Raw genomic sequence first — 22176 nt, 5'->3', positions numbered from 1 at the left:
CTGACAAGGCCCGGAGTATCTGGGAGGGGAGAGACAATCCCTTAGTCCGGCTCGTTTTGCTCTCCACTTTCTGCTAAAACACAGATAGCCGATCAACGAAACATGGAGAATATATCTGGAATAATGAGCTTACCTCTTCTGCTAATTAGTTAGCAAACATTACCGTTAGCCACGTTACTGCAACGCCATACGCAGTAGTAATGCGGAACTTCCGGTGTCGCATTTTGAGCTAAGGGGGCTTTTCAAAATAAACCTCACCGTTCACCGAAAGACTGCAGATTCAGGCCGACTGCAGTTTCAGGAGGATTGCCGTCAAGCCAGCCCTCCGTTCAGAAACGAATGTCAAGCCAGCATTGCTTCGATTTTTACGGTCGCAATTACAAGAGAAATTACGGTGCCCTCGTTCGAGAGTGTCTTTCAAAATAAAAGCGCACTTCTAGGGTGTGTGTCTGAACATGCTGATGAACACTTTTCAAAGTTTGTTTAAAGTTGTGTCTAAAATAAAACTGTGTTTTTGATTATTTGATCTATTTTAGAAAATAAATTTTCATTAAAAGAGTGAACACGATTTTAACGTTTTTTGTGTAAGATTGTGTGCAAGATAAAACCATGTTTATTATTATTTCATCTATTTAAAAATATTTTTAATTAAAAGAATAAACACATTTGTCTACTTTGCAATTCTTATCCCTCCCATCCCTTTCATCCTGATCTGATGTGGCATTTCTAAATAAAGTGAAAACTATTGACAATTATCACTATATTCAATTATTTCTTTCTCAAAACCTGTCTGATTCCGCAACATCATTCCACCTCAGTCTTAGAGTACACATCGACTACTACATTCTCTCCGACTTTCATAAGGATCTGATGTGGCATTTCAGAATAAAGTGCCATCAAAGTCGACAATAAAGACAGTTTTCAGTATATTCACTGGTTAATTTCTCAAGAACTGTTTGATTCCGCAGTATCATTCCATGTCAGCCTTAAAGTACACATTGAGTACTAAATTCTCCGCAAATTTCATAAAGATCTGATGTGGCATTTCAAAATAAAGCACAGTCAAATTTGACTAGAAAGACAAGCCCCGCTCTGTTTGACGCTGTCATTTGTGACCTTGGGCAAGACAATTAACCCCCCTTGCCTACTGGTGGTGGTCGGAGGGACTGGTGGCGCCAGTACTTGACAGCCTCGCCTCTGTCAGTGTAGCCCCAGGGCAGCTGTGGCTACATTGTAGCTCATCCCTACCAGGGTGTGAATGGGTGAATTGTGTTGTAAAGTGCCTTAGGGGGTTCCAGGACTCTAGAAGGTGCTATATCAAATACAGGTCATTTACCATAGCATTAATATGTTGTTGGACACGCTGGTCATCTTGTTTAGACTAAATATGAATGAAAATTCCATTGTGAATTTTTATTTATTATTATTTGAGAAATGAACATGACGAGAGGAAACGATCATGACCGTTTTTTAAACTCTGTCGGTCAAAATGAAAACAAACATGTCTAGCGTGACGTCTGACGTATTTGTTTCTGTACCTGCTTGTAACTTTTATTAATAATAACTTGTTTAGTTATGGTTCATCCAGAAAATAAAACCTGGCGCAGTAGAGTAATGTTTCTTATGGCCACCTTTTATGTTTACTTGATTCTAAATATGTTGAAGTAGTGCTTCGCCTACTCAAGTGATATATTTTCAGCAGTGATTAAATGTCTGAGCTCTGTTTCCTTTGAAGTCCTAGGGATATACAATGTCGACTGTAGACAATTTCTGAAAATACCGATCTCTAACCTCCTTCAGAAGTTTATTCATGTAAGGGATGTGCTCATCCTTGTTCTTTTTATCCATCCGTTTGACTCTTGTTCTGCTTCAGCTTCAGCTGTGGCTTCCCCTAGCAACGCGAGTCATCATACACCTAAAATGGTGCTAGGGTGGTGTGGTTTGCCAGCAGGTCACGTGTCTGACAAGGACAGATTATTATTATCTGACATTTGTTTAATTTTGCCCTCTGCTGACGCTGGCTCGATTCTAGGCGGTGTCTGCAGTAATTAATTTAGCCAGCTGAAACATATTTCATTTATTTATATTTTAGTTTTTTGAAAAATTTCTGCAAAATATTTTGTCTCTAAAGATCTTTGAATTTGGTCATTTCTAAGCAGCATTTTAGTTGATACTCTGCTCATACATTGACTCACACTGGGTAAATAAACAAAATAGTAAAGAGGAAACAAATTAGTCCGCATATTTTGAAGCGGTTTACCAATAAAGGGTTGAATACATAAAATTGGCAGGTGTTACTAAAAAATAAAAAAAATTAAAAAGTCCATGCCGTGACCGGGAGGTGAACCTACATAACACTACAGACCTTTCTGACACTGAACCCCCTACGCCACTGAATCTGACTGAACAAACATGGTGCCTAGAACACACATCATCTGCATATCTAGCTGCACCTCCACTATCTCTGCGCTCCTGACTTGACCCTGAAACCGTTCAGCGGCACAGCTGGGTTCAAGGTGTTTGCTGTCTAAATATAACATGTTCCCCTAACAGGAGCGTGGCTATGACTGAACTGGCATCCCTAAAAATTGTATGTAAATGTATTTTATTTTGGAGGGATGTTCTCTGTGGGCTGTAAGGTCCGTGTATGACCGGTGTCAGAGCTTGGTCCGCATTGCCGGCAGTAAGTCGGGCTCTTTCCCAGTGAGACTTGGACACCGCCAAGGCTGCCCTTTGTCACCGATTCTGTTCATAACCTTTATGGACAGGATTTCTAGACGCGGCCAAGGTGTGGAGGGCATCTGTTTTGGTGGCCTGAGGATCAGGTCTCTGCTTTTTGCAGATGATGTGGTCCTGTTGGAGAATGTGATCTTCAGCTTTTGCAGCTGAGTGTGAAGCAGCTGGGATGAGAATCAGCTCCTCTAAATCTGAGACCATGGTCTTGATTCGGAAAAGGGTAGAATGCCTTCTCCGTGTCAGGGATGAGGTCCTGCCCCAAGTGGAGGAGTTTAAGTATCTCGGGGTCTTGTTCACGAGTGAGGGAAAACTGGAGCGTGAGATCGATAGGTGGATTGGTGCTGCATCTGCAGTGATGCGGGCGTTGTACCGGTCTGTCGTGGTGAAGAGAGAGCTGAGTCAGAAGGTGAAGCTCTCAATTTACCGGTCGATCTACGTTCCTACCCTCACCTATGGTCATGAGCTTTGGGTAGTGACCGAGATCACGGATACAAGCGGCCGAAATGAGTTTTCTCCGTAGAGTAGCTGGGCTCTCCCTTAGAGATAGGGTGAGAAGCTCGGTCATTCGGGAGGGGCTCGGAGTAGACCCGCTGCTCCTCCACATCGAGAGGAGTCAGTTGAGGTGGCTTGGGCATCTGGTCAGGATGCCTCCTGGACGCCTCCCTGGTGAGGTTTTCTGGGCACGTCCAACCGGGAGGAGACCTGGCCAGGGAACGCCTTGGGATTCCCCCAGAGGAGCTGGCCCAAGTGGCTGGGGAGAGGAAATTCTGGGACTCTCGCCTTAGGCTACTGCCCCCACGACCCAACTCCGGATAAGCGGATGAAAATGGATGGATGGGATGTTCTGTGTGTGAGGTTTATAATGTCTGCACACCTTGTAACGATCTGAAATTGTCATGACAATATAGAGCTAAGCACTCCACCGCTCCTCTCACCTTTTTTTGCTTGATTATAAATCCGCTGCACCTGTGCGCAGCTGGCTGCCGCACCCTAAACAGGAAAAAAATAGAAAGTGCCTTCAAGCTCCACGGACTCTCTCTCTTCACTTGTGAACAGAGTGGCGTGAACACAGGTGCACAGTGATTTCTACCGAGTAAACGGGCTGTTTTTTTAATCAAAGAGGCGTTAATCCCTCAAGGATTGAGACAGATCTGGAAGACGGAAGAAACGCTCAACAACCAAGTTTCTAAGTTCGCTATTTGATGATGTCATCATCTGGACGCACCATATTCACTGCAACTTGACAACTGATGTAAGTTCCTAGTGAGAAAAAAAAAGGAAAATGAAGCCAAAACTCATCTGAAAATTCTTTTAAAAGGGGATTGCTTAACGTCATCGGATTGCCCATTGAAGAGATTCTTACGTCAAGCAAACGATCTACTAAAACGTGAGTTAAAAAGAAAACTAAACTCAGAATTTGGGTTTGCTCAATGACAGGATGAAAATGGAATCGATTATTAAAAGAAAATTATTTCCTTTGTAGTGAGAACGTGTTTTTCAAACTGCTCATCACTCTGATTTGTTAAACGACCCCGTCAAGTGAGTTTATTTGAATATTTTGTGTATATGTAAATATTAGAAAAATGATATTATAAGTGCAATTTCTTTGTTTGTTTATAACTTTTTCTATGCGAGAGTAAAATTCTGCACTCACCTGAAAGCACCGCTTCTCCTTTATGGACAAAGTCAGCTAAATAAACTGCATCTGTGAAATTGCCCGAACCTGATTTTCTTCTGGACTATTACCTCTATTCATTTCATTATTTGGTCAGACAACTTAATGTAAGGGTGTATGTCTAGTAACATATTTCCTTGTGTAACGGGAGATTTTATTTTCTTATTTTCATTCACCATTGCAACTTGTATGCCTGTTTTTTTGTTATTTTGTCCCATGTGTCAGGAGGGAGACCTGACTGGCGCCTAACGTCCATGTTCTTCTATTTAGTCAATAAAGCAAAACCTGAAAACCGTTACAACCTACATGAGATGGGGTGTTAATTACAATCTGTGGAGAGGATTGACCGCCTTCAGATGTCCATCATCACTAAAAAAACGATCAAATATGGAGAATAGCTTGCTATTGACAATGTGCGCAGGCCAGCTCGGAGCACATTGTGGTTTGCGGGACAATGGAAACATGTTATGATGAAGAATACACATGTGGAAGAGACACACATAAGAATACATTTATTAGTCCCTCAGTGGGGAAATTGCAGTATTGCAACAACTCCGAAGTGGCCAATTCGGAAACAGCCTCCTTTAGACACCTCTCTCTTTTGACACACAATCAAACCTGTTGGCACACTGCCAGCTGACAGCCATGCGGCTCCTTAAGAGCACATCCGTGTTAGACGCAACAAACCTTCCTGCCTGTTGTGACCTGGAGACTTCTCTAGACCGGACTGGTCGTACTGCGGTTATTCTACGAACTTCGGTGCCTTGAGGTCCACTCGACTTCCTGACATTCTGGATCTGACCTGGGGAATCCGATCAGGGTTTGTAAACACAACAGATTGCGTCTGATGTTGTTTTATTAAAGGGGCATTATGGAAGTTTGACAGCCAAAACATTTATAGAAATAATAAATGTCTTCTTCATACATTCTCCTGCAATCCCCTGGACCTGTAGAATGAGCCCTGGCATTTTTACTGTGATTGCCTGTTTTTCTGTAATATCACAGAAAAAGAGAGCTGCTCAGGTTGAGCAGGCTGCTTCATGCGCGTTCACGCTCAGGCATAGCCCTCCAAAACGTTCTTTGAACGTTGTTTCAGCTGTCATCAAGAAAATAAATGTTACAGATACAGTATACATCACTGGTGGTTTAGCTCGCCTAGTAAGATGTTGGGCTTTTGTGCAAGAGTGTGCAGGAGACCCGGGCTCGATTCTGGATGTGAACATAGTTTATTTAGAGTTTATTTTTTACATTAATGGTATATTTTTTTACAGTAAGATGCCCAAATTTTTATTGAGACTCGCCGAACGGCATTGAATTCACAGGTAAAAAAAAGATGTGGGTTCAACTTTCATTTTGGAACAATTTTTCAAGCAATGGAAGGGAATGATCTGAGCATGCAGGAGGACTGACCCATCATAAACCTTTGTCGGCTGTGCTGAAGAGAAAGGTACAGAACCAAATTATTTAATTAGCTGCGCGTTCTCCTGTCCTCTGTCCTCCAGGCCACACACACACACACACACACACACACACACACACACACACACACACACACACACACACACAGGACTGTCTCAGCTGTTATTTTCGTTAAGGAGTGTGCACGTACAGCATGCGCACCTCGTGCACGAGCCTCCTATTGAAGCTGCCGTTACGCTTTTGGCCTGGGGGGGCAATCGCGAGCATCAAAATTCAAAACTCCATAAAGTCCCTTTAATAATCAACTCTCTAGTTTATAGCAGACAAGAAATTCTTTTACACCTAGAATTCACAATCTCTTTCAGATGCAAAGGTTCTGATACACATCTACTTTACACCACCTACACATCACATTCCATCACCGCATATACACTCCATCACATGTCATTATTCATAGCTTGTAACGTATTATAATTAGTTTAGTAAAGAATAAAATTCCTTTTAACTATATACTTGACACTGCCTGAAATAATACGAAGTGTGTTTATGGTCCCTGAACAAGCAAAGAATCCTGAACTCTTATGGTTAAACATTCAAAGATCAATCAGGTTGATATTTCATGATTATATGGAATCATCACATCTTATTGGTCATAATTAAATATGCAGTCTTAAGCTATAAAATGTGGCTACATATATATATATATATGCACACACATATATTTATATGTGTGTGTGTGTGTATATTTGTATGTATATGTATATACATACCTCTCAAATCTATCCTCCGCAATCTTGTATTTTAGGTGATATTAGTTGTGGTGTATTTTTCCCCCTGTACGTTCTGCTGTTGGTACGGTCCTCTGCCCGCTAGTTGGCGCTGTATGTTTTTCCAGAACGAGAAATAAAACACGCTCTGTTAAGACTGTCTCCATTTCACTATTTAAATGAAGACACTACAACTGGCGACGAGGATATTTTTTGGATGTAACGCAGACTTTTGTAAACATTGCCCAGTTTGGCAAGTTGGACGAGTTTCTCCCGGAAAATGAGCCGTGGACGGCGTATATTGAACGTCTGGAGTGGTACATGGAAGCGAATTATGTCGACGATGGTAAATGCGTCACAGTTTTGCTCAGCGTGGTGGGGGCAACCACGTATGGGCTCTTGAGGAACCATGTACAGCCGGCCAAGCCAAAAGAAAAAACGTTTGATGAGACTGTGGACATTTTAAAGGGACATTATGAGCCCAAACCAATATTGGTGGCTGAACGTTTTCGTTTTAATAAGTGCAGCAAGAAGACAAATCAAACTGTCACAGATTACATAGCTGAACTTAAACAACAGGCAGCAAACTGTGATTTTGGCATGACGTTGGATTCAGCTCTATGGGACAGGTTCGTGAGTGGGATCAGAAAGGAAGCATGTCAGAGAAGACTATTGACAGAGGACAGGCTAACGTTTAAACGAGCTTTTGAAATAGCGCTGAACATGGAAACAGCGGATAGATAATAATAATTAGGGATAAGCATTTTTGACGAGTATGAGCATGAAACAAGTAAAACTCGTAAATATCTGTAATCGTGCTGAAGGAAAATCCTCATTGGGTAACTGACCTGCTTCACACTCTGTGATTGGCCAGTCAAATAGAGCGCCCGCCCCTCCCTACACACAAAACTCTGCAGCCGTGAGCTCGCAGCTCAATCCGCGTCCGGTCCATCCACACACACACACACACAGTAACGGATCTCTCTGTGCTTGCTTCACTGTTCACGTTTCTTCAGAACTCCCTATGTTTTCTTCAGTTTGCTTCTTTTTAAAGTTACTTTAAAGTTACTTTTTTTCATAACGTATGTGGTGCATTTGACAAAACAGAGCTGAAAACGGCTCGTGCTGCGTCAGTCACTCACTGCCTCCACTCCGGTCGTTTTTTTTTTTTACAGTGTTCTGTCTGGTTGTAAAGCGAATTGACGTCTGAATGCTGGTAACAAGCCTTACAGATTTACTCTTAGGTGGAGCATCAAAGCGTCTGCTTTTAATGTCACGCCTGATTCTTAAAACTTTATTGTTATTGTTTTTGAATGCTTTGTAATTCCGACCAGACACGGAGACAGAGGTGAAAGAGAAAGGAAAAGACAAAAGGTGGGGAGGGAGGGGGGGGGGTGTCCACAAAAACAAACAATAATGAACAAGAGTCTGCTTCTAGACCTGCAGAAAGACAAAAAAAGCAAAAGGACAAAAAAATGGGACACAACAACAATACAACAAGATCAAGCTATCACTGCATCAACTTGATGAAGAAATATATCACGATAACAAATCACAGTGCATTAAGTGCCCACCATAGTCTTAAGACCTGTGTTTAAAGTGCCCAAGCCCATACTTTTGAGAGCACCATTTGAGCACCTGTGTGTGTACACGCGCTTGTTTATGTAAGGTTTCTCTATAGGAGCGTCCAACAGAGAGTGTGAGGGACCACAGATCTGCCCCCCAAAGATGCGTAGGAGACGGGGGAGCTCCAAGTCCCAGAGATCCAGGCGCTGCCCCAGAACACAGGAACCCCAAGGAGACTGCAACCAGATAGCCCCCCCCCCCCCCCCCCCCCCCCCCCCCCCGAGAGGCACAGAGGATCGCCCCGGGGGACCACAACCAGCAGCCGGCAGAGTCCCGGAAGATATCAGCGGCAAGCCCACAGGCCCACCCGCAGCTTCCCACCCCCTGGCCGGCCGAGCCCGGGACCCAGCGACCCGGGACCCAGGGGCGACCACCCCCGCTGGGGTCCCAGCAGAGCCCAGGGACCCAGACCCCACCAGGCAGCCACCGGGATTGTTCAGGCAGATGCCAAAAATCTAAAACCCCCTGACCCGGTTGCCACGAACACTCAGGCAGACCAAGGCACCACACCCACACACCAGGTGTGGCAGGGGGAGGGGGATGAAGATCTATATCATCAAAAGAAGTTCCAGGAGATGGGAGGAGTCAAAGGCCCCACCTGACATATACAGTCATACACAAACACAGTCACACACTCCCTCCCTCATGCTCACACATGCACATACAATCCAAGACTTACAAAAATGCATGCCGGACACCCACTCATGCTCCCCATACACACCCTCTTCACTCTGGTCCCGGTACTGCTGCACATGGGGTACAACCATCACCGGTAACCAGAGTTTGGCCCTTTCTGCTGGGGTGCTGATGAGCAGGCTCCCCCGCACAATGCTGAGCACAGCAACCCACCACCCCATACCCCAACCAGACGGCCAGATCTCCCTCCTAGCCTCCAGCCCCAGCCAAGCAACAACAGAGGTGTGCTAAGACCCCTAGTCTCCCTCCGCCTGCTCCAATATAGTGTTATGTGTTCATGAGGTGTACTCCATGGCTGTGGTGAGCGGGCAGTGCGGGCATCATCCGGCCTATGCCAGCTAATGCCACCGCACCACCTCACTTACACCCTCAGCCCTCGGTGTCTAAGTGTGGTTTAAAATTGGAAGTGGGCACCGGCACCCGGGAGGAGGCTGAAAAATCCCCCTGCCAAATGCCGTTGAATGCAAGTGGTGCTCGCTGCAGAACCACAAAGGCGGAGCTGCACCAGAAGGTGGAGCTGCACCAGAGTCAGCCCCGCCCATTCCAGAATCAGCCCTGCCCATTCCATCAGAGTCAGTCCAATTCCTTCCAGTTGTCAGACTTGATAGCATTCTGGAACCAAAGAGGGTGTTATAGCTAAAAAATGCAAGATTGAGGATGGAGTTGAGAAGTTAATTGAACAGTTTTTGTAAAGGTTCCATATAATTGAAAATCTAACTTTTGGAACTTTTAATCATGTTATATTGTCATTTCCTCATAAGAAACATGCCAAAGCAATTTTTAGCCTCATTCATGCATTTTCCTCCCATCTCAGCTTCAATTTGGTCTCCTCCCCCGAAGCGGGTCTGGTCTTGGTTCTCAAATCTGGATATTCTGTGAATTTTCTGACAAATTATTTCTGAAATGACTTCTACTGAGACACCGCAGAAAAACCATACAACCCATCTCAGAGACACACTGGGCAGCACAATTAAATGTAACGCCGCATGAGTTATAACAGATGTGGTGGTGTAGTGGTTATGGAGTCAGGCTAACATTTAGTTTTGCGCAGGTTCGCCTCCCATTACTGTAAGTTTTAGGTAGTGTACAACCTCTTTTCTTCATTTCTAGCTACACTTGCCAGTACTATGTTTACAAAAATTTACTGGTATACAGTTTAACATATAATGACTAATGTGTTTTTTTTATTTATTTATTCGTTTATTTAGCCAGTGTGAGTCCATTTGTGAGCAGAGTTTCAACTAAAATGCTGTTTAGGAACGACCAAATTCAAAGAACTTTTACAGACATAAATATTTTGCTGAAAATAAACATTACAACTAAAATATAAACAAATTAAATGTTTCAGCTGGCTAAATAGATTGCTGACGACCCCACCAAGAATCGAACCAGCATCAGCTGAGGGGAAAGCAAATCTTAACTCACACAATCTCACCACTAGACTACCAAGGCCTGTTCAAAGTTTGAAATACTGTTATACACCATTTCTGTTAGACCGGCTGTGGGCAGATATTCGCTGAGAAAAGCCTTTTCATTTCGAGATATATTCAGTCTTTGTCATGTAGCAAGTTATATTTATCTTGTTTAATTGGAGAATAGAACATAGCATTAACGACTGTAAACTAGTAACAGCCGTAATTCATGTGGGTCAGGTCAGTTTGCGATAAAGTTGAAAACAAAAACGGAAGTCAGTGGGCTAGGCTGAGTTTGCGTGAATGGGCGGGGCTGACTCTGGTGCAGCTCCACCTTATGATGCAGCTCCGCCTTATGATGCAGCTCCGCCTTTGTGGTTCTGCAGCGAGCACCCTCTCGTTGAATGTGCTCACTCCCAAGGCTCTGTGTGTTTGTGTGGAATGTCGTCAGTGGAAGTGTATGAGGTGCAAATAAAATTGGGGGGCAGGTTGCCACAGGAATGTGGAAATGGGGTCCATACCCGCACTCCCTGACTTGCCCGCTCCCCAAGGTCCTATGTGTATGTTTGTGTGATGATGTGAGGGAGCAGAAGGAGAGAAAATATGCGGGGATGGGGAGGAATGGCTGGTTGGGCTTAGCCCTCCAGGGAGCCAGCTCCCCTACTGGCCCCAATAGGCACCTCTGTTGTCAAACCGCCACCCAGGGCATGGAGACCCCAGCCCATCTTGCCAGGGCCCAAAGCAGCAGCATCACAGAGCCCCACGGAGTCCGAGGGCATCAACCCAGCCCAGCAGAATATCTTTGCCCATCCCTGCATTTGCACAACTTCCAGAATATATAAGACATGGGACATCCAGGTAAGGTTGGGTCCTCCCCATCCTGGACCTCCCCCTCCCCTGTGATGGAACGGCAGAGGAGCCAAGGTCTACCTGAGGCCCCCAAACCCTGGCCAGGCACTGCTGCATGTTCCTGCCTTCTTCCCGGCAGCATACATGTCAGGACCCGACCCCCAAGGCCCCGCCCAGATCCCCACACGGGGCCGGCCACCCCCAAACCCTGAGTCCCCAGGCCCCCACCCAGACCCGCCCAGGGGCAATGCAGCTGCCAGGCAGTGACCCATGGTTGCCGCCAAGATCCCCAAGGGGCCCCACTCACAACCGCCAGCAGTCCACCCCCCGAGGCAACCCAAGCACCTCCAGAGGGGGGCAACAGCCCTCCAGTCCCAGACACCCCCAGTGAACCCACCTCCAGGGAACATCCGGATACTCCAAACTCAGACCCCCCACCCACACCATCCCGCAGGACAACTGTAACGGATCTCTCTGTGCTTGCTTCACTGTTCACGTTTCTTCAGTGCTCCCTAGGTTTTCTTCAGTTAGCCTCTTTTTAAAGTTACTTTAAAGTTATTTAAAGTTACTTTTTTCGTAACGTGCGTGGTGCATTTGACAAGACAGAGCTGAAAACGGCTCGTGCTGCGTCAGTCACTGCCTCCGCTCCGGTCGGGGTTTTTTATTCCTCTCTCTCTCCTCTTCCTCAGGATCCACTCCCTCTTTCCTATTCACTCTCTCTCTTTCTTTAAATTTTTTAATCACAATTTTCTATTTTTTGCTCATTTTAAATATATTTTAATCATTTTCTAAATTCTTTTTTCTATTTTACCTGTTTTGTTTTTGTGAAGCGCCCCGTAATTTTTATCTTGAGAGGCGCTATAGAAAAGATCTTTTCTTCTCTCTCTCTTAATACATGCACTTAAATATTAATGTTCTGATTTTATTGAAAAACTTGTTCTGTAATAGTTCCTTTACTATTGTGACCAAAACATTTAATCTCAACTCTGAGGCTGTTCTGTAATTAGTTTTCAAATAAACAATACACATAGCAACTTCTGATCAGACTTAAAATAACGTATTGATGTAAACCACACCCACTTCCGGGTTAGGCCACGCCCACTCCGAGTACAGATACAGATAATTTAGATGGTTGAACAGATAGAGATACAGATAGTGGTGTACTTGCTCATCCCTAGTAATAATAATAATAATAATAATAATAATAATAATAATAATAATAATAATAATACATTTTATTCATAATGCGCTTTACATTACAGAAGGATAGAGACACCTGACAGTTGAGAGGTGGGACTAGCGAGTCTATGGAAGCTGCAGCTGTTCACTAGGTGAGACCAGCACCAGCAACGACCAAAATGTGTTACCGTTGTAAAGAAAAGAACCACATTGCAAATGACTGTTACTTTAAAGAGACAGTATGTAATAAGTGTGGAAAAGTCGGATACATAAAGAAAGCGTGCCGTGCTATGATGCAAAAAGGCCAGGGAAAAAGTGTGCTAAAGAAAAGGAGTAAAGACACTAAGTATGTGACAGCCGAAAGTAATTCTGAAGATGGGTTTGCTATTCTGAGTGTAAATGCTGAAGATGAGGAGCTTTATAAGGCTACATTTGTGGTTGATAAAGTTGATTTAGTGATACAGGAGCTGCAAAAAGTGTCATCTCTCAAGCCACATATGAGAAATCACTCTCACACATGCCTTTACAACCCGCTAATATAAGACTAAAAGCTTACAACGGTGGGCACATCCAGGTTCTGGGACAGCTTATCGCAAAAGTTGTGTATGAAGAACAAGCTGCTGAGTTGACACTATTGGTGGTAAAAGGACATGGAGCATCATTGTGTGGCAGGAACTGGTTGAACAAGCTGAGGCTGAACTGGAAGCACATGAAATATTTAAATGAACCGGATGAACATTCTCTCAAGGAGCTGTTAGACACCTACAGTGACGTGTTCAAGGAGGAACTTGTAAAAGATGTTAAAGCAACTATCACAGTGAACCCGGATGTGCCCCCAAAGTTTTGTAAACACAGGCCTCTGCCATGAAAGACACGGCGGAAAAAGAACTGGAAAGGTTGCAAAGCGAAACATTATAACACCAGTGAAACACAGCGTGCGGGCAGCACCGATTGTGCCTGTGCAGAAAAAAGATTAATCTCTTCGTCTGTGTGGACATTACAAAGTGTCAGTGAATCAAGCTAATAAAGCTGACACATACCCACTGCCACGTCTGGAGGAGCTGCCAGCAACGCTCAGTGGAGGAAAACGGTTTCCAAAGATTTATTTGGCAGCCGCATATCAGCTGGTACTGCTGGAGGAGGACGCAAAAAAACACGACGATCAACACTCATAAAGGATTGTTTGTGTACAATCGACTCCCTTTTGGGATCAATGCGGCTCCATCAATTTTCCAGCGCATTATGGGCTCGACACACGGGAGGCGACATCGCCTCTCCTCCATTCATTTTCAATGAGACATGCGCGACAAAGCGATAATCGCGGATCTCTCTCCTACTAAGCGAAACACGAAAAACGTGCGTGTGAAAGTTTGCACTCGTGCACGTGTCGTGCACGGACGACCCAGCGACGCGATCCAAGAAAGTTGAAACATTTTCAACTTTTCATCGGTGTCGCTCGGGCGAGGACCAATCAACGGAGGTTTCATTCACTGACCAATGAGCGGGCAGGATGCTCCGCACATCTCCGAGCAAACATGAAGGAGAAGTTGATTATTATTATGTTTTATATTGTAAAATCACAAGTAAGATTTCACATAACTCTAGCAGCAACTTGTGAAACATCATATCTACCACTTTATTAACTCTGAACCGCTTAAATAACCTTAATTCCTTCCAACCTGACACAGCCAAACAAAACAACGGAAGTTTCGATTTCGCCATGGAACAGAACGCGTAGACGGCTTTGCCGCTGGCCGCTGCCACGGATCGCCTCCCGTGTGACAGGTCATAAAAGCGACAGCGACAAATTTTGCTGATCGCGGTCGTTTGTCGCCTCCCGTGTGTCGAGCCCATTATGGAAAATATGATTCAATTCAGTTCAAAAATACATTATTAATCCCAGAGGGAAATTGATTAACTGAAGTTGATGACGGATCTGCCAGTGGTGGTTTATCTCGATGACTTATCAGACACAGGATGCACAAAAGGAACACCTGAGTAACCTGCAGAAAGTTTTAAAACGACTTCAGGAAAATGGGGTGCGGGTCAAGTGCTCGAAGTGTGAGTTTTACAGGCCGCAGATCGAGTATTTAGGACATGTACTGGATGAAAAAGGGGTGCATCCATCTAAAGACAAGGTGAGGGCAATACAGGAGGCTTCTGCACCAACTAATGTGAATGAGCTTCAAGCCTTTTTGGGACTTGTAAATTATTATGGACGTTTTGTGCCAAAACAAAGCACAATTCTTGCTTCATTGTACAAGTTTTGAGAGACAGTGAGAAGTGGAAATGGACTGATGCAGAGCAGGCAGTTTTTGATAAGTGTAAAGAACTGCTGAATAGTGAGCGAGTCTTGGGCTCATTTCGATCCAAATCTCCCACTCACTTTGGCATGCGATGCATCGGCATATAGGATTTGAGCAGTGATCCAGCATTCAGAGATGGGCTATAATTTTGTCAGCGTAGGACTATCACTCTGTTTTCAAGAAGTCTGCTGATCACAGTAATGCAGATGGACTGTCACGTTGCCCATTACTGGACACAAAGGATGAGGGAACTGCAGCAACACTAGCAGTGGTCCACTCTCTGTTAACTGTACATCTAGAGGAGGCTCCACTAAATGTCACGCCAGTTGCAAAAGCTACTCGCACGGACAAACAGTTGTCGAAAGTCTATAGACATGCGATGGAGGGATGGCCAAGAGTGGTGGATATAGAGTTGCAGGCCTACCATCAGAGAAGAAATGAACTTTCTACGGAGCAAGGATGTGTTCTATGGGGTGCCAGAGTCATTGTGCCAACAGAGATGAGAGAAGCAGTGCTAAACGAGCTCCATTCAGGGCACCAAGGGATTGTGAGATCGAAGGCTGTGGCTCGTAAATACTTCTGGTGGCCAAATCTTGATCGACATCGAACAAGTCTGCAAAGCATGTGAAACATGTCAGTTGGAGCAAAAGTCGCCACCACATGTTCCATTACACCCATGTGAGTTTCCTGGTGAAGCCTGGAAAAGATTGCATGTTGACCTTGCTGGACCGTTCTTGAATAACATGTTCATGATAGTAGTGGATGCATACACCAAGTCGTTGGAAATCTTCGCCATGTCACAAATAACAGCGAAAGCGACAGAGACTAGATTGAAGAGGTTGTTTTCCTCTTATGGACTGCCAGAACAGATAGTCACTGATAATGCGACTACTTTCATGTCTGAGGAGTTTCAAACCTTTGTAACTCAAAACGGAATTCGGCACACAACTGGAACACCGGGCCATCCAGCTACAAATGGTTTGGCTGAACAATATGTACAAACATTCAAAATGGGAATGAAAAAACTGGCAAGACTACCCTGCTCTTTGGAGGATAAATTATCCATATTTTTGTTGCAATATCACACAACACCGAACGGAACTACGGGTCAACCTCCTGCAGATTTATTTCTGCACAGACATGTCAGGACCAGATTGGATTTCCTCAAACCTGACACCAGAGTGGCTGGACGCATGAAACAATATCAACAAAAAACACTGCATGACCGCATGGCTGTGGATTGATCATTTGCTGTGGATGACACGATTTACCTAAGGAACACAGGAGGTGGAAGTCACAAGTGGATTCCTGGACTAGTAGTCAAGACAGACCGGCCCAGTGTCTTTTGAAGTCAGAGAGCATGACACAGACTGTACACCGGTGTCATGGTGACCAGCTGCGTGCCAGAACAGTAGCCGAAAGGGAGATTGAAACTTTGGAAACACCGTTGGCTGAGTCGGAGGAAGATCTTGCTGTACAGGAGGATAAAGCAGCTCTGAGCTGTGAGAGTGACTCTTCTGTTAGTCCCAGCTCTGTGATTAATGTGAGGGGGGAGTTTCATTTTAAAAAAGGGGATGATGTGGTGTATTTTCCCCTCCTGCACATTCTGCAGTTGGTACGGTCCTCTGCCCGGTAGTTGGCACTGTGTGCTTTTCCAGAACGAGAAATAAAACATGCTCTGTTAAGACTGTCTCCTTTTCATTATTTAAATGAAGACACTACATTAGTTATAGCACCCCCTTCAGTTCCGGAATGCTAATGCGTCATTTCCAAATATGGTATGAGTCTGACAACTGGCTTGATGGCGCCCCTTTCTGCATGTTGCCGCTATGTCCTTCTCGATGGGACAGACAGATTTTCGCATGCATTCTCCCTGTGATGTCTCAGTATTGACAACATTCTTTTATTAATGTATGAAAGTTCAGTTGAACAAATGCAATATTTATCCTGCAGAAAATAGTATGAATGATTTAAAGGGGTTGTTAACCCTGCCTCAGAGTCCTTCTCCACCCATATTTCAATTTTGAAAATGCAACATTAGTAGGCGTTGCCTGGCGGACCAAGAGGGCAGAGCTGCGGCAGTGACGAAGATGGATGGGTAACGAGACAAAGCTAGCTTTTTTTTCACTCTGAGCAGTTATTAAAAGTGGAGGACGTTTCTCTCCCTCCTGACCCAGATAATCGAGAAGAAAGGGACCAAGTCTCTTTGGAGGAGACAAGCGGACCTGAGCCTTATTGTTTTGAGCTTGTGAGTTGCCTGAAACTACCGGAACTGACCCAGCAGGACCAGCTCTGAATGATAAATAGCCATTAGCCATAGCATTAGATTGGCTGCAAGGCTAGATACGCCGGTCTAGAGATCTATTATCCAGCATGTTTTAGAGATTAATCTGCTTCAGCACACTTGATTTTTATCAGCAGCAAATTGCGGAGCTGCTGAACAGCTTAATCAACTGTGTTGAAGCAGGGAAACAATCGAAACATGCTGGACAGCAGGTCTCTAGGACACAGCCACCTAGCTACTGGACTTTTATGAAGACTGTGATGAAACCGCTAATGGCATACTTCAAGCACTGATGAACTCTTTAAAAAAATGTGATCTAGATATTGGTCACATCTCAACATATTCAGCAGATAATGCCAATGTTAATTTTGGTAAACGTCATTCAGTTTATTCACTGTTCAGCAGTGATAATGATCGCATTCTCAAGGCAAACTGCCCCGCTCACATTGCGCACAACACCTGCAAGCATGCATGTGATCAGCTTTCTGTGGACATAGAGGCGCTTGCCCTGAAGATCTACAGCCACTTTTCAGTATCTGCTTCACGGAGAGAGGAACTGCAGAGTTTTTTCAACTTTGTTGATATTGAGTGGCATGAAATTCTGCATCATGTTTGCACTCGATGGCTTTCTCTTCATCCAGCTGTTGACCGCCTCCTGCATAGCTGGCCTGCTCTTGTCTCATACTTCAGGTCGCTCGGAGAGAGCTGTCCCATAGCTCTAAAAAAGATATTTGAGAATGAAGAAAAAACAGATGCAGCAGAGATTTACCTGTGCTTCTTTCATAACGTAGGTTGTGTTTTTGATCAACTTGTGAAAAGGTTGGAGGAAACAAAACTCTGCATCACAGATGTCTATGAAAAAGTGCAGAAATTCAGAACTAAGATGGTGCAACGGAAACAGGACAGCTTCTTTGGATATCAGACCAGGCAACTGATGGACAAACAAACGCCACCACAAAAATCCAAGCAGCAGCAGGACTTTCTGAAGTTCTATGACTCTGTCATCGCTTATATTGACAAGTGGATGGATTTCTCTCCAGAGAATGTGATGATGAAACTGAAGCCCATTGGACTAAATGAGGAACTCACCTTCTCTCACCTGGAGCAGATTGTGACTGCACTGAAAATGACAGAAATTATCAACATGGATCAGCTCTATGAAGAGTTTACTTGCCAGGGGGAAATGCAGAAAGCAAGCCAGGATAAAGCAAAAGCCACCAAATCAAATTAAATCACTTTTATTGTCACGTCACATGGGCAGGTACACTGGTACAGTACATGCGAGTGAAATTCTTGTGTGCGAGCTTCACAGCAACAGAGTTGTGCAAAAATACAGTAATGTAAAAAACATGTAAAATATAAAAATGGCTAATCTAAATATACAAATGAATAAAGTAAACAATAAGATAAGAGATATAAAATATACAGAGGCTGGTATGTGCAAAACAGTGGCATTAATGTACAGTATGGAGCGTGTAATGTTGGAGTTTCAGTAGTGAGGGTGAGGTGTCTGCGATGTGTTCAGCAGTCTGATGGCCTGATGGAAAAAGCTGTCTCTCAGTCTGCTGGTTCTGGACCGGATGCTGCAGAACCTCCTTCCTGATGGAAGTAGTCTGAACAGTTTATGGCTGGGGTGACTTGAGTCCTTGATGATCCTCCCCGCTTTCCTCAGGCACCGCTTCCTGTAGATGTCTTGGAGGGAGGGAAGCTCACCTCCAATAATCCTTTCAGCACACCGCACTACTCTCTGGAGAGCTTTGCGGTTGTGAGCGGTGCTGTTGCCATGCCAGGCGGAGATGCATCCAGTGAAGATGCTCTCAATGGCACAGCGATAGAAGGTCCTGAGGATGCGGTGGCTCATGCCAAATCTTTTCAGTCTTCTGAGAAAGAAGAGGCGCTGCTGTGCCTTCTTCACTGTATTTTCCGTGTGCACTGACCACGTAAGATCCTCTGCCAGGTGAACTCCAAGGAAACGGAAACGGCTCACCCTCTCCACAGCGTCGCCGTTGATGGTGATGGGGGGGGGGGGGGTGTATTCCTCTGCTCCTCCGGAAGTCCACTATCATCTCCTTTGTCTTTGTGACGTTGAGGGTGAGATGGTTGTCCTGACACCAGTGGGTCAGGGCGCTGATCTCCTCCCTGTAGGCCGTCTCATCGTCGTTGGTGATGAGACCTACCACTGTGGTGTCGTCCGCATACTTCACAATGATGTTGGAGTTTCTCGTGGCCGTGCAGTCGTAGGTGTAGAGTGAGTACAGGAGAGGGCTCAGCACACACCCCTGCGGTGCACCAGTGTTCAGTGTGACGGGGGATGAGGTGGTGCTGCCCAGTCTGACCACCTGGCATCTGTCAGACAGAAAGTTCAGGATCCAGCTGCAGAGGGAGCTGCTCAGTCCTAGATCCTGCAGTTTCCTGTCCAGCTTCGAGGGAACAATGGTGTTGAATGCTGAGCTGTAATCTACAAACAGCATTCTCACATACGTGTCTCTCTTCTCCAGGTGTGACAGGGCAGCATGGAGTGTCAGGGCTATGGCATCATCAGTGGACCTGTTGTGGCGGTATGCAAACTGTAGAGGGTCCAGTGAATCGGGCAGTGCAGAGCAGATGAAGTCCCTGACCAACTTCTCGAAGCATTTGCTCACGATGGGGGTCAGGGCTACAGGTCGCCAGTCATTCAATGTGGAGATGGTGGAGGATTTGGGTAAAGGGACAATGGTGGCCATTTTGAAGCAGGCTGGGACTACAGACAGAGAGAGGGAAAGGTTGAAGATGTGTGTAAACACTCCAGCCAGCTGACCCGCGCATGACCTTAGGACGCGGCCGGGAATCCCGTCCGGACCAGTAGCTTTGCGTGCGTTCACCCTCCTGAAGCACCTCCGCACATCCTCTTCAGACACAGTGTGCACACTGACGTCATCCGCGGTGCGCTCACTGTCCGGTCTCATGGTGTTCGCTGTGTCGAATCTGGCATAGAATGCGTTTAGATCCTCACACAGAGAGGCCGTGGTCTGCGGTGTGCTGGTTCTCCCTCTAAAGTCTGTGATTGTGTTTAGGCCCTGCCACATACTCCGGGGGTTGTCAAACTGTTGCTCCACCCTGTCTCTGTACTCACGTTTGGCTGCTTTGATCGTCTTCCGGAGTTGGTAATGTGCGTGTTTGTAGTCTGATGTGTTCGCGGAGGCAAAGGCGGTGCTCAACGTCGCCAGCGCCGTTCGCACACCTCCATTAATCCAGGGTTTTTGATTCGGGAAGGATTTAACTGTTCTGGATGGGACAACATCTTCCACGCATTTCCTGATAAATCCGCAGACTGAGTCTGAGTACTCATCAATGTCTCTAGCAGCCGCGTGAAACATTTCCCAGTCCGCCCGATCAAAACAATCCTGCAGCGCAGACTCCGATTGGTCCGACCAACGATGCACCGCCCTCAGGGTTGGAGCTTCCCGTTTCAGCTTCTGTCTGTAGGCAGGTATAAGCAGGATGGAGCGGTGATCTGACTGGCCGAATGGGGTGCGTGGGAGGACTTTGTACGCATCTCGGAAAGAGGTGTAGCAGTGGTCGAGTAGCCGGTCTCCGCGTGTATTGAAATGGATGTGTTGGTGTAGTTTTGGTGAGACTTTCTTCAGGTTACCCTTATTAAAGTCCCCGATCGTAATAAACGCCGCCTCTGGGTGTACGGTTTCCTCATTGCTGATCGCGCTGTACAGTTCTCTGAGTGCTCGGTCAGTGTCGGCTTGTGGGGGAATGTAAACAGCCGTCATAACCACCGCTGTGAATTCTCTCGGTAGCCAAAAGGGCCGGCACTTAATCATCAGGTACTCCAGGTCCGGAGAGCAGAAGGATTTGACCGGGTGCACGTTCGCATAATCACACCAGCTGTTGTTGATCATGAAACACACACCACCACCTCTGCTTTTCCCAGTAAGCTCCTGTGACCTGTCCGCGCGGTGCACGGAGAACCCCGGTAGTTGTACTGTGGTGTCCGGTACTTTGTCCGATAGCCAGGTTTCTATGAGACAGATCGCGCTGCAGTCCTGTGTTGAGGGTCTGACCTCATGAGGAAATTACTATGCAGTGATTTTCTCCAAAATGACTGTGCTTAAATTGCTCTGAAAAGCAAATAACCACATCAGCGCCAAGAAACTTCATTTCCCATGATGCTTTGCACACGGAAGCATTGGGATGATGTCACCGCCTAATACCAGAAACACGTTCTGCGCATGTGCGGGAGGCCGTGGAGCTTTTCCCGCGAACTAAGACCATAAATCTTCAGCAGAGACAAAGAAACCTCGTTCTTTTGCCCAGGATACCTGGCGGTAAGGACACGCTTGTCGAACGCTCCGACAACTTGAGCACGCGGAAGCTCTAAGTGCCCAAGTTGAGCCACGAAACCGCTACAAAGCCACTCGAACTCCATCAGGACCTGACTGGGAACGAGCGGAGCTCCATCCAGCTCTCAGAGACGCTGTAAGTTGTCAAACTCAGCACAAAAGAAACTTCGTTCTCTTTGTGTCCAGCCCGTGGAGAAACACTCGTGGAGGTAAACAACGGAGAAAGCATCAAACCGACGGACGACGCCAAACTGCGGAGAAAACACGGAGAACCGTCAAATCAAACAGCTGGGGACGCCTTGCTCTTCTGGTGATCAGAAAACTCATTTTTCTCTCTCCTTTTCTCCTCCCGTTTCCTCTATAGTCCAGAATAAGCAATAAAACCGCGCTATTGCTTAAAAAAAAGCTCCGTGTCTTCCTCTTTCGCTCCCAAAACACGTCCGCCGGGTCATTTTGAATAAATAAACTGCTTATTGATCATTGTTTGGTATCTTTAAATGTTTTCGGCCATGGCCAGGCTGATAAACTAAAAGATATTAACTTGTGATTAATCTTTTGTGTTGTTTCATGATCCTTTGAAATGTTTTGAGTGATTTAAGGTTAAGTTACTGATGATTCTAAGTGCCTTGGAAGTTAAAGTGCAAGTTGCCACTCACACTTTAGCCAGACAAAGGGGTCAGCCATCTTGCATACAGACTCCATTTTAGAAACACACACACACACATACATACACACAAAACACCTTGAACATTATTTTGAATATACATCCTTTTATTATATCACATGGTTATTATTCATTTATGCCACTGTTTATTCATTTGACAAATTGTTAATTAAACGTTATAAAATTCAGATTTTCGTCTCCAGTAGCTTTGTTGTGTCGAAGAGAAGTCTCT

At 45.3% G+C, this 22176-nt stretch overlaps 1 protein-coding gene across 3 annotated transcripts in view; it reads right to left on the bottom strand.

Annotated features, from left to right (window-relative positions):
- rmnd5b (required for meiotic nuclear division 5 homolog B) overlaps window positions 1-279 on the bottom strand; it is a 51536-nt gene extending 51257 nt beyond the window's left edge. For 2 of the 3 annotated variants that reach the window (XM_070545775.1, XM_070545778.1), the window contains exon 1: window positions 134-224. The gene's annotated coding sequence lies outside the window, so the exon portion shown is untranslated. Of the gene's footprint in view, window positions 1-133; window positions 225-258 lie in introns of those variants that run through there. The other variant, XM_070545776.1, reaches the window with a different exon arrangement.
- Window positions 280-22176: the final 21897 nt, after the last annotated feature.

The sequence above is a fragment of the Nothobranchius furzeri genome, chromosome 2 (assembly GCF_043380555.1).
Source record: "Nothobranchius furzeri strain GRZ-AD chromosome 2, NfurGRZ-RIMD1, whole genome shotgun sequence".
Classification (NCBI taxonomy): Eukaryota; Metazoa; Chordata; class Actinopteri; order Cyprinodontiformes; family Nothobranchiidae; genus Nothobranchius; species Nothobranchius furzeri.
Note: the sequence above shows the minus strand (reverse complement) of the source record. Positions and strands in the feature narration are given on the sequence as shown.